Raw genomic sequence first — 16379 nt, forward strand, 5'->3', positions numbered from 1 at the left:
AACTGTTGATTATTATTTTTATTTTCAATGATAGGCACAAAATAAACCTTAAGTAATTATAAACATTAGGACATGAAGGATGGAACTCTATACTGGAGTAATACAAAATGAATGTCACAAGCTAAGAAAAATAATAAGTGAACTTAGAGACAACAAGTTAGTTTTGCAACTTATGGAACCAACTATTGAGGAACTTAGAATGTAAATATAAGAACAATATGTCCAGAATGATGAAGCTTGATACAGGAGTAAGTTTAAGGGATTACATAATCACATAGGATTTCATCAAACTAGACTTTTACAAGTTGGTTGTCAGGAGAGTTTAACTTGGTATAAAAGTTAGAAAACAAAGATAAGTTCCAGTATTTCCTGTTCACACAGGACTGAAGCCTGAAACACAGAAATAATAGGGCTAGTCCCAAAACTTTGGTCTAAGACCTTATATACTCCATACTGTATATAAAAGCCTAGTTACAAAATTAGCGGAGGTGACCATTATTTACATAATGGAATAATAAGATGAGGTGTATGTGTAAAATGTAGCATTGTTTAGTTATAAAGAAGAATAAAGTCATTTGCAGGAAAATGGATGGAACTGGAGATCAACACATTAAGCAAAATACATCAAACTCTGAAAGAAAAATATTAAAGTTTTGTTCTCAAAGGTATATGGATTTTATATATAAAGTCATTAAAATAGAAAAAGATCCTTTGAAAACAGGAACTATGAACATGGCTAAGGGTCATTGTGACTAAAGTACACTGTGTGCTTGTGAACCTATCATAATAAAATCCATTATTTGATTCAATTAGCATATACTATTAATAAGATTTTTGTGCAAAAAGTCTAGCTAAAACATTGTAATTAAGGTAATTAAAATTCCCCTTTATCTTTAATGCATAACCAAAAAATGTCTTTGGCTTTTGAAACCTTCTTACTAACAGATGAATGGCCAAAGCATCTGAGCATCCAATTACTGAGCTAGACTATAAATATACTAAAGTAGACATCAAGATGAATATTCACTGCACATTTTCTATGGGTTTTAAGTTAACATTTTTACATAAGTCAAAATCCTTTTATACTATAGTCTAATTAAAAACTAATACTGTACTTAATACATTTGTTCCTAAAAAGACAAAGCTTTATTTCTATTTTAACTCCTCCCTCATCAAAACTTAATTGAATCCTAGAGTGTACTTACCATGTCAAGAGGACACCACAAGAGTCCCTGAACTCAACCAATGGCTAGTTATAGAAGTGAAAGCCAACTGAGAAGAATAGAATAAGTTTATGTACATGAAATCACATTCCAATTTGGTTTTAAATGGTTTTAACAATAGATTAAAAACTGACCATCTTGCAAATATTAGTTGGAATATTTCAATAACTTTTGACATTAGACATGCAGGTTTCTATGTATCAGAACTACTACCTGAATCTTTCTCTGTCTCTGTCTCTCTGTCTCTGTCTCTCTGTCTCTGTCTCTCTCTCCTTCTCTCTCTCCTTTTACTGAAAGTAGGCTTTTGCTCATGAAATATATAGCAATCACAGTTTCCCCTCCATCTAATCTTCAGTTCTTCCCCACTGCTCTCCTTTCTGGACCCACCACATTTCTATCTTTCCTTATAAAACAAACAGACTTCTGAAAGACAAAAATAAAATAATAAAATAATGAGATAAAAAAGAAATAAAGACATGGTATTACACAAAACAAACACACAGAAAAAAAGTACCCGAAACAAGACACACAAAACAGAAACTCACTCATAAACTCAGGAATCCTATAACACCACTAAACTGGAAATCTGTCTGTCTGTCTGTCTATTAAAAATATATTAATAATAAAAGAACTTCTGGAGGTATCACCATCCCTGATTTCAAGTGATATTACAGAATAATAGTAATAAAAAACTGCATGGTACTGTCATAAAAACAGACAAGTAGATCAATGGAATAGAATTGAAGACCCGGAAATAGACCTACACATCTATGGAGACTTAATTTTTTAAAAAGAAGCCAAAACCATACAATGAAAAAAAGATAGCATCTTCAAAAATAGTTCTGCTCCAACTGGATGTCTGCATGTTGAAGAATCCAAATAAATCCATATCTATCACCCTACCCAAAACTCAAGTCCATGTGGATCAAAGACTTCAGCATAAAACCAGATACACTAAATATATTAGAAAAGAAAGTGGGGAAGAGTCTTGAACTCACTGGCACAACTTCCTGAACAGAACACCAACAGCTCTTTTTTTTTTTTTTTTTTTTTTTTTTTTTTTGAGACAGGGTCTCTTTGTGTGCCCTTGGCTGTCCTGGACTCACTTTGTAGAGCAGGCTGACCTCTAACTCACCAACCTCTTGCCTCTGCCTCCCAAGTGCTGGGATTAAAGGTGTGCACCACCATGCCTGGCTTAAAGCCCCAACTCTTAAAGGTCCACTATCTCAACACTACCACATTTAGGACCAAACTGCCAATGCATAAACTATATCCAAGCTATATCTCCACTTCATTTTAGATTTTCTGAGTTTTTTTCCCATATGAAGTTGAGAATTGTTCTTTCAAGGTGTGTAAAGAATTGTGTTAGACCAGCCAAGGGCAATACAGGTGGTAAACTTTAAACCCCTACCCAGATCTAGCCAATGGACAGAGCATTCTCCACAGTTGAGTGGAGAGTGGGGTATGACTTTCACACAAACTCTGGTGCCTCATATTTGACTATGTCCCCTGGAAGGGGAGACCTGGTGGCACTCAGAGGAAGGACAGCAGGCTACCAAGAAGAGACTTGATACCCTATGAGCATATACAGGGGGAGGAGGTCCCCCTCAGTCACAGTCATAGGGGAGGGGAATAATGGGAAAATGGGAGGAAGGGAAGAATGGAATGATACAAGGGATGGGATAAACATTGAGGTGTAACAAGAATAAATTAATAAAAAATTTAAAAATATATATATTAATAAAATAAATAAAAATAATATTGTACATTTTTTGAACAGGGGAGAAAACCCTTACACTACATTGTGAAAAAAGGAACCTCAAAATACTAAATTGAGTTCATTTTCTATTGACCATCTACTCCTGGGTGTACAGGCTACCCCACTTTTTTGTCTTTTAAAAAACTTTTGTTATATTTGCTAATTTTTAAATTCACTTTTCAGCCTGACCACAGCACCCTCTCTTCTTTCCTCCCAGTCCCATCTTTATACCCCTCCCCATCCCTCCATCCCCTTATCCTCAGGCTACAATTGAGAATAGTTTGTCTTCCAAGTTAGACTCCCTTGGAGAAAATTAAATTTCATGTGCAAGTGGTTATCAATTGGCAATATCTTCTGGGTTAGACATGGTATCATGTGTTCACTTTAAAATTCTAGAGCTCAGCTGGTGCCATAGTTTGAGGAGGACCCCAGGACCCAGATCCACCCATCATAATGTTCTTCTTGTAGGTTTCCAGGACTCTCTAAATCTGTCTGTTTCCCCATTCTCCCATGCTTCTCTCACCTAAAGTCCCAAAAGGATGTCCTCCCCTATGACCCACTTTCCTTGTAAGTAAAGTCTTTCATGGGACATACCCCTTGGGCTAGTGTCTCAATATAAGTGAGTATATACCATTTGTCTCTTTTTGCTTCTGGGTGAACTCATTCATTATGATCATTTGTAGTTCAATTCATTTGTCCACAAATTTCAGGAATTCCTTGTTTTTAATAGATGAACAGTATCCCATAGTGTAAATGTACCACAGCTTCTTTATCCATTCTTATACTGAAGGACACTTAGGCTGTTTCCATGTTCTGGCTATTATGAATAAGGCTGCTATGAACATGGATGAGTATATGTCCTTGTGTGGTAGATCATCTTCTGGGTATGTTTCAAGGAGTGGAATAGCTGGGTCTTGAGGAAGCCCTATTCCCATTTTTCTGAGAAAGTGCCAGATAGCTTTCCGAAGTGGTTGTACTAGTTTGCATTCCCACCAGCAATGAAGGAGTGTTCCTCTCTCTCCACATCCTCACCAACCTATGGTGTCACTTGAGTTTTTTATCTTAGCCATTCTGATGGGTGTAAGATGGAATCTCAGTGTCGTTTTGATTTACATTTCTCTGATGACTAACGAGACTGAGCATTTCTTTAAGTGTTTCTCAGCCACTTGATATTACTCTGTTGAGAATTCTCTGTTTAGTTTTGAGCCCCATTTCTCAATTGGATTATTTGGTTTAGTGGTGTGTAATTTCTTGAGTTCTTTATAAAGTTTGGATATTAGACCTTTGTCAGATGAAGGGTTGGTGACACTCTTTTCCCAGTCTGTAGGCTGTCGCTTTGTTCTCTTGACAGTGTCTCCTGCCTTACAGAAGCTTCTCAGCCTCATGAGATCCCATTTATTAATTGTTGACCTTAAAGCCTGGGCTGTTGGTGTTCTTTTCAGGAGGTTGTCTCCTGTGCCAATGTGTTCCAGGCTCATCCCCACTTTTTCTTTCAAATCCTTACACATATCTAGCTGATGTACAGGACATTCTCCACCGTTGAGTGGAGAGTGAGGTCTGACTTTCATAAAAACTCTAGTGCCCCATTTCTGACCACGTCCCCTTGATGGGGAGGCCTGGTGGCACTCAGAGGAAGGATAACAGATCACCAAGAAGAGACTCGATACTATATGAGCATATACAATAGGAGGAGGTCTGCCTCAGTCACAGAAATAGGGGAAGGGAGTAGGGGGTAAGTGGGAGGGAGAAAGGGAAAATGGGAGGATACAAGGGATGGGTTAACAATTGAGATATAATATGAATAAATTAATAAAAAAAAAGAATAGTAATAAGAAATAGATACGAGATGGCGATGAGCAGTGTGGACCGTGTTTGGAGGCTCCAGTGAACAATTCAGGGAATTGCACAGATTTCTGAGTCAGGAACACTGAAGTCCCCACACCATGGCATCGGGAGCACTCCACGGTTTGGAGGGACCAGGGTGCGGAGGACCTGCATGCCCCTGCACATGGGAGGAGCACGGATTTTCTCAGATCGAAGCAGCAGCAGCAGATGCAGCAGCAGCACCAGTGGCACCAGCGGCACCAGTAATAAGACAACAGAAGGAGATCCAGGGTATCCAAATGGGAAAGGAGGAAGTCAAATTATCCCTATTTGCAGATGATATGATAGTGTACATAAGTGACCCTCAAAATTCCACCAGAGAACTCCTACACTGATAAACACCTTCAGCAAATTGGCTGGATACAAAATTAACTCAAAAAAGTCTGTAGCCTTCCTATACACAAATGGCAAGCTTGCAGAGGAAGAAATTAGGAAAACCACACCCTTCACATTAGCCACAAGCAATATAAAATATTTAGGAGTTACTCTAACTAAGCAAGTGAAGGACTTGTTTGAAAAAAATTTCAAAACTCTGAAGAAAGAGATTGAAGATGACCTGAGAAGATGGCATGATCTTCCTTGTTCATGGATCGGGAGAATTAACATAGTAAAAATGGCCATCCTACCAAAAGCAATCAACAGATACAATGCAATCCCTATCAAATTACCTACACAATTTTTGAAAGACATTGAAAGTTCAATTCTGAACTTCATATGGAAAAACAAAACACCCAGAATAGCTAAAACAATCTTGTACAATAAAACGTGCTCAGGAGGAATCTCCATACCTGATCTCAAACTGTACTATAAAGCAATAGTAATTAAAACAGCATGGTACAGGCACAGCAACAGGCTAGTTGATCAGTGGAATCGAATCGAAGACCCAGATATGAATCCACACACATATGGTCACTTGATTTTTGACAAAGAAGCCAAATCCATTCAATGGAAAAAGGATAGCATCTTCAACAAATGGTGCTGGTCTAACTGGATGTCTACGTGTAAAAAAAATGCAACTGGACCCATATTTGTCACCTTGCACAAAACTCAACTCCAAGTGGATTAAAGACCTCAACATAAAACCAGAGACACTAAGTCACTTAGAAAAAAAAGTGGGGAAGAGCCTGGAACATATTGGCACAGGAGACAACTTCCTGAACAGAACACCAATGGCCCAGGCCTTAATGTCAACCATTAATAAATGGGACTTCATGAGGCTGAGAAGCTTCTATAAGGCAGGAGACACTGTCAAGAGAACAAAGCGACAGTGTACAGACTGGGAAAAGAGCGTCACCAACCCTACATCTGACAAAGGTCTAATATCCAAAATATATAAAGAACTCAAGAAATTAAACACCACCAAACCAAATAACCCAATTGAGAAATGAGGCTTGGAAGTAAACAGAGAATTCTCAACAGAGGAATATCAAATGGCTGAGAAACACTTAAAGAAATGTTCAACCTCCTTAATCATCAGGGAAATGCAAATCAAAACAACTCTGAGATTCCATCTTACACCCATCAGAATGGGCAAGATCAAAAACTCAAGCGACACCACATGCTGGTGAGGATGTGGGGAGAGAGGAACATTCCTTCATTGCTGATGGGAATGCAAACTAGTCCAGCCACTTTGGAAATCTATCTGGTGCTATCTCAGAAAACTGGGAATAGGGCTTCCTCAAGACCCAGCTATTCCACTCCTTGGAATATACACAGAAGATGCTTTAGCACACAACAAGAAAATTTGCTCAACCCTGTTCATAGCAGCCTTATTCATAATAGCCAGAACATGGAAACAGCCTAAGTGTCTCTCAGTAAAAGAGTGGATAAAGAAACTGTGGTACATATACACTATGGAATACTACTCTGCTATTAAAAACAAGGAATTCCTGAAATTTGTGGATAAATGGATTAAGCTAGAAACGATCATAATGAGTGAGTTAACCCAGAAGCAGAAAGACTCAAATGGTATATACTCACTTATATCTGCATACTAGCCCAAGGGGCATGTCCCACAAAAGCCTTCACTTACCAGGAAACTGGGACAGAGGGGAGGACATCCTATTGGGACTCTAAATGAGAGAAGCATGGGAGAATAGCAAAGTAGAAGGATCCAGAGGGTCGTAGAAACCTACAAGTAGAACATTATGATAAGCAGATTTGGGCCCAGGGGTCCCACTCAAACTAAGGCACTAGCCAAGGACAATACATGCGGTAAACTTTAAACCCCTTCCCCAGATCTAGCCAATGGTCAGAACATTCTCCACAGTTGAGTGGAGAGTGGAATATGACTTTCTCACGTACTCTCGTGCCTCACATTTGACCATGTCCCCTGGAGGGGGAAACCTGGTGGCACTCAGAGGAAAGACAACAGATTACCAAGAAGAGACTTGATACCCTATGAGCATATACATGGGGTGAAGGTCCCCCTCAGGAACAGTCATAGGGGAGGGGAGTAAGGGGAAAATGGGAGGGAGGGAAGAATGAGAGGATACAAGGGATGGGATAACCATTGAGATGTAACAAGAATAAATTGATAAAAAAAATATGTATAAGTAAAGAAAAATAATTAAAAAATAAAGTTCTAGAGCTCTGTCTGGTGCAGACATGTGGCGGGACTCTGAATGTTGCTTCAGTTTCTTTGAGTTCATGTGAGATCTGACCATGCTGGTTTAGAAGGTGTTATTTTCCTTATATACTTAATCTCGTATTTCTGACTCAAGTGAAGAAGGGTTTTATGGTGATAACCCACTTTGGGCTGAATATTCTAATGTATCTCAATCTCTGCATAAATTTTGGCTGTGGATTTCTGTATTGATCCCATCTGATGCAGAAGGAAGCTTCTCTAATGGTGGCTGAAAAAAACACTCATCTACGAGTATAGTGCAATGCAATTAGATAACATTTTATTGTTGTTATTATTTTCAACAGTCATATTGGTTTTACCATAGAAACTTGGACTGTATAGTCTCAGGTTCTTGGTTATCCAGGCAATATTGGATATGGTTTCCATTTCATAGAGTGGATCTTGGGTCAAAGCACATATTGGTTGTTACTACCACAAGCTTTGTGCCATCACTGCCCTAGCATACCTTCAGGCGGGAAAACATTATAGATCAAAGGCTGGGTTGGTATTTACCTTACCTTGATACAGAGTACCTTCTTGTATCAAATATGCTAGCCTGTAGGGGTAAAGTCTCAAAATTGGTACCAACTCAACTTCAATGAGTTATGTAGATGTTGTGTTCAACAATAAGTCACTGTCATCAGTTTGTAGAGAACAATCTACATTCTTAGCAGCAGCCTGGGTTATTTAGGGTTTTCCATGGGACCCCTTGAGCTAATAACTTAATTAGATGTAGCCCAATCCCCATCTCAAAGATTCATTAGGTAATAAGACATAGCCTGTTGTGGCTGGATATAATTTGGCAGTTTCATATAGATTGCTTAATATATTTATATATTCTAGGAAGCTTCTAGTATATTATATTTCATTATTAACCTTTAAGTGCCCCTTAATTTTAGCCATCTCTTCCTGTATTCTGTCCTTTGTTCCCCTCTCCCGACTTGATCCACTCATTCAGGGGTTCCGGCCATAACTTTCTATTCTGTCTTTATTCCTTAGGAAGACCTTAATTTAAGGAGCTATTTTCTCTTCTAACCCATTATTCTATGTCTAACTTCTGTTGTTGTATGGACTGTAGCTTGGGTATCATTGATATAACAGGTAATATCCACAGATAAGCAAATACTTCCCATATTCATCTTTCTGCATTTGGGTTAGCTCATTCAGGATGATTTTCTGGTAGTTTAATCTATTTACTTGCAGCTTCCATGCTTTCAATTCATAAGGCCAGGTAATACTGGCCTTGTGGCCCATTGTGTAAATCTACCACACTTTTATTATAAATTATTCTATTGAGGAACATCTAAGCTATTTCCATCCTCTGGATATTATGAATAGAGCAGAATGCATATGGTTGAGTGCAGCTCAGTGATAGGAAGAAGCAACCTTTGGGTGTATTTCAAAGAGGGATACAGCTGAATATTTAGGTAATTGTCATCATCCTGAGGAACTGCCACACTTATTTCCAAAGTGGCTGCACCACTTTTCACTGCCTGCAACAGAAGATCATCTTCTCATTCTTCACCTCTAAGTCACGAGCTTTCACTCCTTTGTTTCATCTTATCCATTCTAGGAAGAATACGATGAAATTTCAAAATACTTCTGATTTGCATTTCCCTGATAATTAAGGATGTTGACGTTTTTACAGTTTTTCTTAGTTATTTCTGTTTGCTCTTACGAGAACATTTTTAGAACTGTACCTCATTTATAATAGTTTTTTTTTTATATCTAGGTTGTTTTGAGTTTTTTATATATTTTTTTGGATAGTAACCCTCTATTGGATGTGCAGTTGGTATAAATCTTTTCCCATTCTGTATGCTGTTGTTTTGTTCAAATGAAGCACCCTCTGTTCATTATACAGAAGCTTTTCTGTTTCATGTGGACTCGTTTATTAATTGTTTTCTTAGTGCCTGAGCTAACATTGTTCTGTTCGGAATGTCTTTTCCAGTGATAATGTTCAAAACTACTCCCCACTTTCTCTTCTACCAGGTTCATTATATCTTGTTTTATGTTGAGATCTTTGGTCATTGAAGTTGAGTTTTCTGTACAGTATGAATCCCTGTGGATTCTTCTACATGCTACCATCATTTGGGCAGCACCATTTGTTGAAGATACTGTCTTTTTTTAGTGTGTATTTATCCTTTATTATAAAAAAATAATCAAGTATCCATAAGTGTGTACATTTAAGTCTTAAGTATTCTATTCTATTGCATTGGCCTATGTGTCTGTTTTTCTGCCAATTTCTTGCTGTTTTTATAACTGTACCTTTGTAGTAAACTTTCAAATTCAGGATGGTCATACTGCTAGCAGGCCAACAGGTCTTTTCTTAGTCAGTATTGTTTCAATATTATTTAGTAATAATTTTATTATTATTGTTTTAGCTATCCTCTATTTTTGTAATTCTATATGAAGATTAATATTGTTTTGCCAAGATCCATAAAGAATTATGTTGTAATTTTGATGGGGATAGCATTGAATCTGTAGATTTCTTTTGGTAGGATGGCCATTTTTACTATGGTAATTCTACTGATCCTTGAGATCTTTCCATGTTCTCACATATTTTTTATTTTTTTTCTCAAATGTCTAAAATTTTTATTATATATGTTTTTCACTTGTTTTATTTGAGTTATCCCAAGATATTTTTATGTTATTTAAAGCTATGAAGAAATGGATACTGTAACTTTCTGAAAATTTCAAGCGACCTCCCAGGATGAGTGCAGGTTTTCCTGATGGTGATTTCTTTATCTAAAGGTCCCATTAGCGATGCCATGCTTGGGTTTGCACACAGATGTGCTGTCTGGCCTAGAGGCAAGGAACCGTGCCAGGAAAGTTAAGCATGTCTTCACTCAGTCCGGGCTGAAATGAGGTCTGCAGAAAGCAGGAGATGCACAGATGGAACAAGCATCAAAGATCTCTGATCCTTTTGCAATTTTGGTTATTTGGAGTTGTGTGCCATCCTTGTCTTCCTAGTAATAAAATTATTTTTTACCAAAAAAAAAAAATGAAAGAAAGAAAGAAAAAAGAAAAGAAATGTATTGTTTCCCTGATTTCTTTCCCAGCCCATTTGTCATTTGTATATAGGCCAGGAACTGATTTTTGTGAGTTAATATTGTAATTCACATACTTTGTGAAACTTTCTCTCAGCTGTAGATGTTTCCTGGTGGAAACTTTTAGGGTCATTGATGTGTACTATCACATCACACACATCATCTGTAAGTAAAGTTTCTTTGACTTCTTCCCTTCCAATTTGTATCGCTTTGTCACAGCTGTCAGATAGCTCTATCTAGGACTTCAAGTACTATATTGAATAAGTATGGAGGTAATGGACAGTCTTGTCCTGCTCTTGATTTTAGTGGAGTTTCTTTTAGTTTTTCTCTATTTAGTTGATGCAGTCTGTGGGCTTTCTGTATACTGATTTTACTATTATTGAGCTAAATGAATTATATCTCTAATTTTTCCAGAAATTTTATTATGAAGGGGTGCTGTATTTTGACAATGGCTCTTTGTGAATGTAATGAAATGATCATGTGTTTTTGTCTTTCAGCCTGTTTATATGATCTATTACATATATTGATTTATGTATGCTGAACCATCCCTGCATCTCTACAATGAAGCCTACTGGATAATGATAGATGATCTTTTGAATGTGTTCTTAGATTGATTTACAAGTGTTTTATTGAGAAATTTTGGGTCTATATTTATAAGGATGTTTGGTTTGTAGTTCTTTCTTTGTTGGACCATTATGGCCTTATAAAAATTAATTGGACAGTGTTCCTTCTCAATTTATTTTGTGTAATAATAGGATGGCTATTGGCATTAACTGTTCTTTGAAAGTTTGGTACTATTTTGTGCTGAAACCACCTGGCCTTGGACTTTTTGTTCTTGTTGTTGAAAGACTTTTTTTTTACTATTTTTTTTATTAATTTATTCTTATCACATCTCAATGGTTATCCTATCCCTTGTAACCTCCCATTCTTCCCTCCCTCCCATTTTCCCCTTACTCCCCTCCCCTATTACTGTGCCTGAGAGGGACTTCCTCCCCCTTTATATGCTCATAGGGTATCAAATCTCTTCTTGGTAGCCTGCTATCCTTCCTCTGAGTGCCACCAGGTCTCCTCCTCCAGGGGACATGGTCAAATATGAGGCACAAGAGTACATGTGAAAGTCATACCCCACTTTCCACTCAACTGTGGAGAATGTCCTGTCCATTGGCTTGATCTGGGTAGGGGTTTGAAAGACTTTTAATGACTGCTTTTATTTCATTAGAATGGATATGTAAGTTTAAATTGTTTATCTGATTCTTATTTAACTTTGGCAAATGATATATATCAAACGATTATCTTCTTCTTTTAGGTTTTCCAGTTTGGTGGAGTACAGGTTGGTAACGTATGTCCTTATGGTTCCTTGAATTCCTTCAGGGCCTATTGTTATGTTCTCCTGTTCATTTTAAATTTTGCTAATTTGCATATTCTTTCTCCACTTTTTAGTTAATTTGGATATGGTTTGTCAATCTTATTGGTTTTTTTCAATAATTAATAACTTGATTTATTGTTTCTTTGCATTTCCCCCATGGGGGGCGTTGGCTCTGAGTTTGTTTGTTTCTATCTAGTCCTTATAGATGTCATTTCTTCTTTTTGTTCTAGAATTTTCATATGGGCTGTTACTATGCTAGTATGATATTTTTTCAAGTTCCTTTTTATGTAAATATTTAGTTCTTTGAATTTGTCTTTTTATAACCACTGTGCTACATAAGTTTGGGTATGTGGCGCATTAATTTCCTTTCAATTATAGAGTCTTTAATTTCCTTCTTAATTTGTATCTTGACCAATTTTTCATTTATTAGTAAACTGTTCAGTTTCCATGGATTTGTAAGATTTTTGTTGTTTCTGTTGTTGTTGATATCTTCCTTTAATAAGTAGTGGTCAGATGAAATGTAGGGTGGCATTTTAATTTCCTTGTATCTGTTGAGACTTGCTTGGAGTCTGATTAGGTCGTCAGTTTTAGAGAAAGTTCCAAAAGGCCCTGAAAAGAAGATATATTATTTTGTGTTTGGATGAAATATTATATAAATACAGAGCAGGTTCGTTTTGTTTATAATGTCAGTTATATCCAGAATTTTCCTGTTTAAATTTTGTCTGAATGACTTAGCTATTGATGAGAGTGGAATATTGACATCTCCCACTATCAGTGTTGTAAGGGTCGTCAATGTATGATTTTTGGCTGTTGTAGTGTGTCTTTTTTGCACTTGGTATACTTTGGATTTGGTGCATATATGTTAAGAATTTATTATCTTCCTGGTGTTATTTGTCCTTTGGTGAGTATGCAGTGCCCTTTCCTATTTCTTCTGATTAGTTGTGGTGCAAAGTCTATTTTTATCAAGTATTAAAATGGCTTCACCACCTTGTACCTTAGATTTCTTTATTTGTAATTGGTAGGGAATTGTTTAATTTTTCTTTTTTCTGGAGAAAAAAATTATTCTTTCTGAGATCTAAAATCTGAACAAAACATTGAACATTAGAAAAAATGCACATAGAATTTTCCTTTCTTCCAATATTTTAACAATCTAACAAGAAAACACACACATACACACACACCAAAATATGACCCTTGAACAGTGCTATCCAGTCTGCTGGCAGTTACATGGTTCAGATTCCATGATCTACTGTGGTACAGCCTGCACACTTTGGTAAAGCTACAAGTTATAAAAGGAAGAAAAAAATAACCAATAAAAACAAAGCATGAAAACATCTTCCTGGGCACATGCTGTAACAATAAAAGAAATTCCCTGAAACCATTCTTTCCATTAAAACAAAACAAATATAAAACAAAAAAACAGAAACTCTCAGTTATTGAGTTAAAAACAAGATGGATTGGGGAGGCCTGGTGGCACTCAGAGAAAAGATAAGCAGGCTACCAAGATGAGACTTGACAGCCTATGACCATATAGTGGGGGAGTAAGTCCTCCTTGGTCATAGACCTAGGAGAGGGGCATAGGGTGAAAGAAGGAAGAAGGGAGGAACAGATGGATACAAGTGAGGGGAAAATAATTTAGATGTAATCTGAATAAATTAATTAAATAAAAAACAAAATAAGATAAAAACAAGATGAGAACTGGTAGTACCCTTCTAGCCTCAGCATGCAGTACCACTCTGGTGCAGGAGGGATGCAGATGAGTTGTGGCTGCAGGCAGTACAGGTGGAAGGACATGTCACACATGTCACATAGCACCTACTTCTTGGTAGCCTCACGCCTGCCACACACATGGGCAGGCATACTTGTGCCACGGTTTGTTCTTGTCATCGTTGCAGTACTGACAGGACAGGCTGCTCTCCCTGTGTTCTGGAATGCAGGAGGGGGTTGTGAGGGGCTCCCTTCATTAGAGAGTGCAATCCTGAAGACTTCATCCGTTAACATGACCCAGCAGCCCTAGAGCTGACTCTGCCATACAGCTCATGTGTGGTCCTGGTCTGGCGCTTCCTACAGATCTTAACATCATATCAGAAGCCACTTTTCCTGGGATAGTAGTCCACACTGCAGTTGGCCATTGCCACCTGGCCCACCTCCAGGTCCTTCCATGGGATCACAGTTCGATCATGAGCTTTGGCTTTGACAACCTCCACTCCATGTTCTGGGTAGTCATCGTATTTGATGTGGTACATGATGTCATCCTCCAGGATCAAAATGGTCCTGGAGAGCCATTTTGCCTGCAGGGCTCTTCCTGAGACAAGGCTGTCTTCTGTACCTGGACAACCTGAGCTTCAAACCACGCACCCAAAGTGTTGTCACACATATTCACGTATTCATTAACCTTGTACAGCCCCAGGTCCGTGTCTTCCCACGCAACCTTGTCATCCCCCTTGGCAGCCCCTACACCATTTATGGACGACTTGTCTGACTCTGTCTAACCCACACCGTAGCCAGAGTCAGAGTCTGAGAGCTCCAAGTCCCGTTCCTTCGTACTGAGAGGCAGTGGCAGACTCTGGCGCACCAGCAGTTGGATTGTGTCATTGGGGCACAGGACATAATCGAAGAGTGTGTGACCATCCTCCATCTTTTTGCACCTGTAAAAAAAGTCTCTGTAGCTGAAGAGCCATGTAAATTAGCTCCTCAATCTCTTTCCTCAGCTCCTGCCCATTGGTCATCCTGGACACAGTCCAAGGTGTGGGTGTGGGTCTCCTTTCCATCCACGGCGCGAACCTGGATCCACATGAAGTTGCTATGCTGAGTCCTACACGCAGCTGATTGCTCTGAGCACCCCCGGGACACCTCCAGGGACATGTTTTCAGTGTGTTTGACATACTGTCATAGGAAATCCTCAGTAGATATTTCCTAAACAAATGACTTAGCTTTAAAATAAAGTAGAATTAGGAGTACCAGGAGGAGAGAACACTTTTTTAAAATGCCTGCTTCTTACTCTCCAAGTTTTCATATTATCAAGAAACAGAAAATATTGGCCAAACCCAGTATGATTATGACATTTATACAGTAAGCTGCCATTGAATGATTAGGCAGGATAACAGATAGGAAAATACAAACCAGTAGCACTCATAATCCGTGCTTTAGCTCTCTGTAACCAGAGTTTGGGTGTATTTCAGGCTTGTTATAGCCTACGGCTTTCAGATATACTCATCTCTGAGCTCTCCAGAGCTTCATACCTTGATTTGACAAGCTATCTTCTTCTAAATTGCCAACATAAACCCTGTTGTTTAGCTATTATTTATCTAATGATCCATTAAAACATTTCTGTCACAGTAATAGGCGATGTGCCATATAATAGATATATTCTGAGAGTGCCCTTGGAAATTTAGAAATTCAGATAGTAACAATTCAAGTACATGTCAAAGACAATAATCAAAAGAGTGAGTTGTTAAGACAGGAAATCAAATTTAATCTGTCCATCCAGCTGTAAGGACAAAAGATGGTGTCATAAAAAAAAAAAAAAAGAAAGAAAGAAAAGAAAAGAACAGAGTCACAGTCACCCTAGATTTGTCAAGAACCCAAATGCCAAATCATCTGGGAGCTTCTGGAACTAAATCCAAACTCATTACTTACCTATACATTACTCTTAGAGTTTTGATCAAAGTTTTGATTCATCTTTTTCTGAATTCCTGACTGAAGTGGTAGGAATATTTTTAAAGGATATGCCCCTGAGGCACAAAGTTTTAGACCGGAGAGTAGATATAAAACAGAAATTCTTAAAACAGAAGCAGTATAACACAAGAGGAATATTGAGACAAACAGCCAACACCCTTAGCTTGAGGTTAAAACAATTTAAATTAAATGAGATAAGAGTCAAATGTATCTACACACATTGTCAGCAAGTAAAATTAATGAACATGTTGAAATGGCCCAAGAATATTGGTTACTCATGATTCAATAAGGGAAGGAAAAAAAGAAGGTTTAACTATTGAGGAGCATATCAAAACAAAGAAAAGAAATGAAATCTCAAAAAGGAAAAAGAAAGTTCAATTGGAGAGAAAAATTTCTGGGTAGAGTGTTCGCACTCCGGAAGTATGTACTGTCACAACCATCTCAGCTAACTATAACTGAACAGACTTTTCTCTATTCCTTCCTAAGTCTTAAGTGTCAGAGGTCAGTATCTTTTAATTCCCTCTCTCAGAAATGGAAATTTCAACTACAAAACAATTCAAATTGTGTTCATATGCCTATTTTTCGCAGCTTTGTGTCTAGTACAGGCAAGTCTTTTCCTGTCCATTCTTTCTATATCACTTTGAACATATTTTTAGAAGAGGTTTATTCAGTTCTCCTGTATTCACAAATATTCCCTGCAGCTGATGACATGGAAGATACAAAAGTAGTGCTATAAGGTTTTGAGATAAAATCTTTAACATAGAAAATAAATCTTTAAGAGAGTTGTCACTGCTTT

At 37.7% G+C, this 16379-nt stretch overlaps 1 pseudogene; it reads right to left on the reverse strand.

Annotated features, from left to right (window-relative positions):
* Positions 1-14701, reverse strand: part of LOC127194903 (E3 ubiquitin-protein ligase UHRF1-like) — a 34415-nt pseudogene extending 19714 nt beyond the window's left edge.
* Between the last annotated feature and the right edge of the window lie 1678 nt (positions 14702-16379).

The sequence above is a fragment of the Acomys russatus genome, chromosome 10, assembly GCF_903995435.1.
Source record: "Acomys russatus chromosome 10, mAcoRus1.1, whole genome shotgun sequence".
NCBI lineage: Eukaryota > Metazoa > Chordata > Mammalia > Rodentia > Muridae > Acomys > Acomys russatus.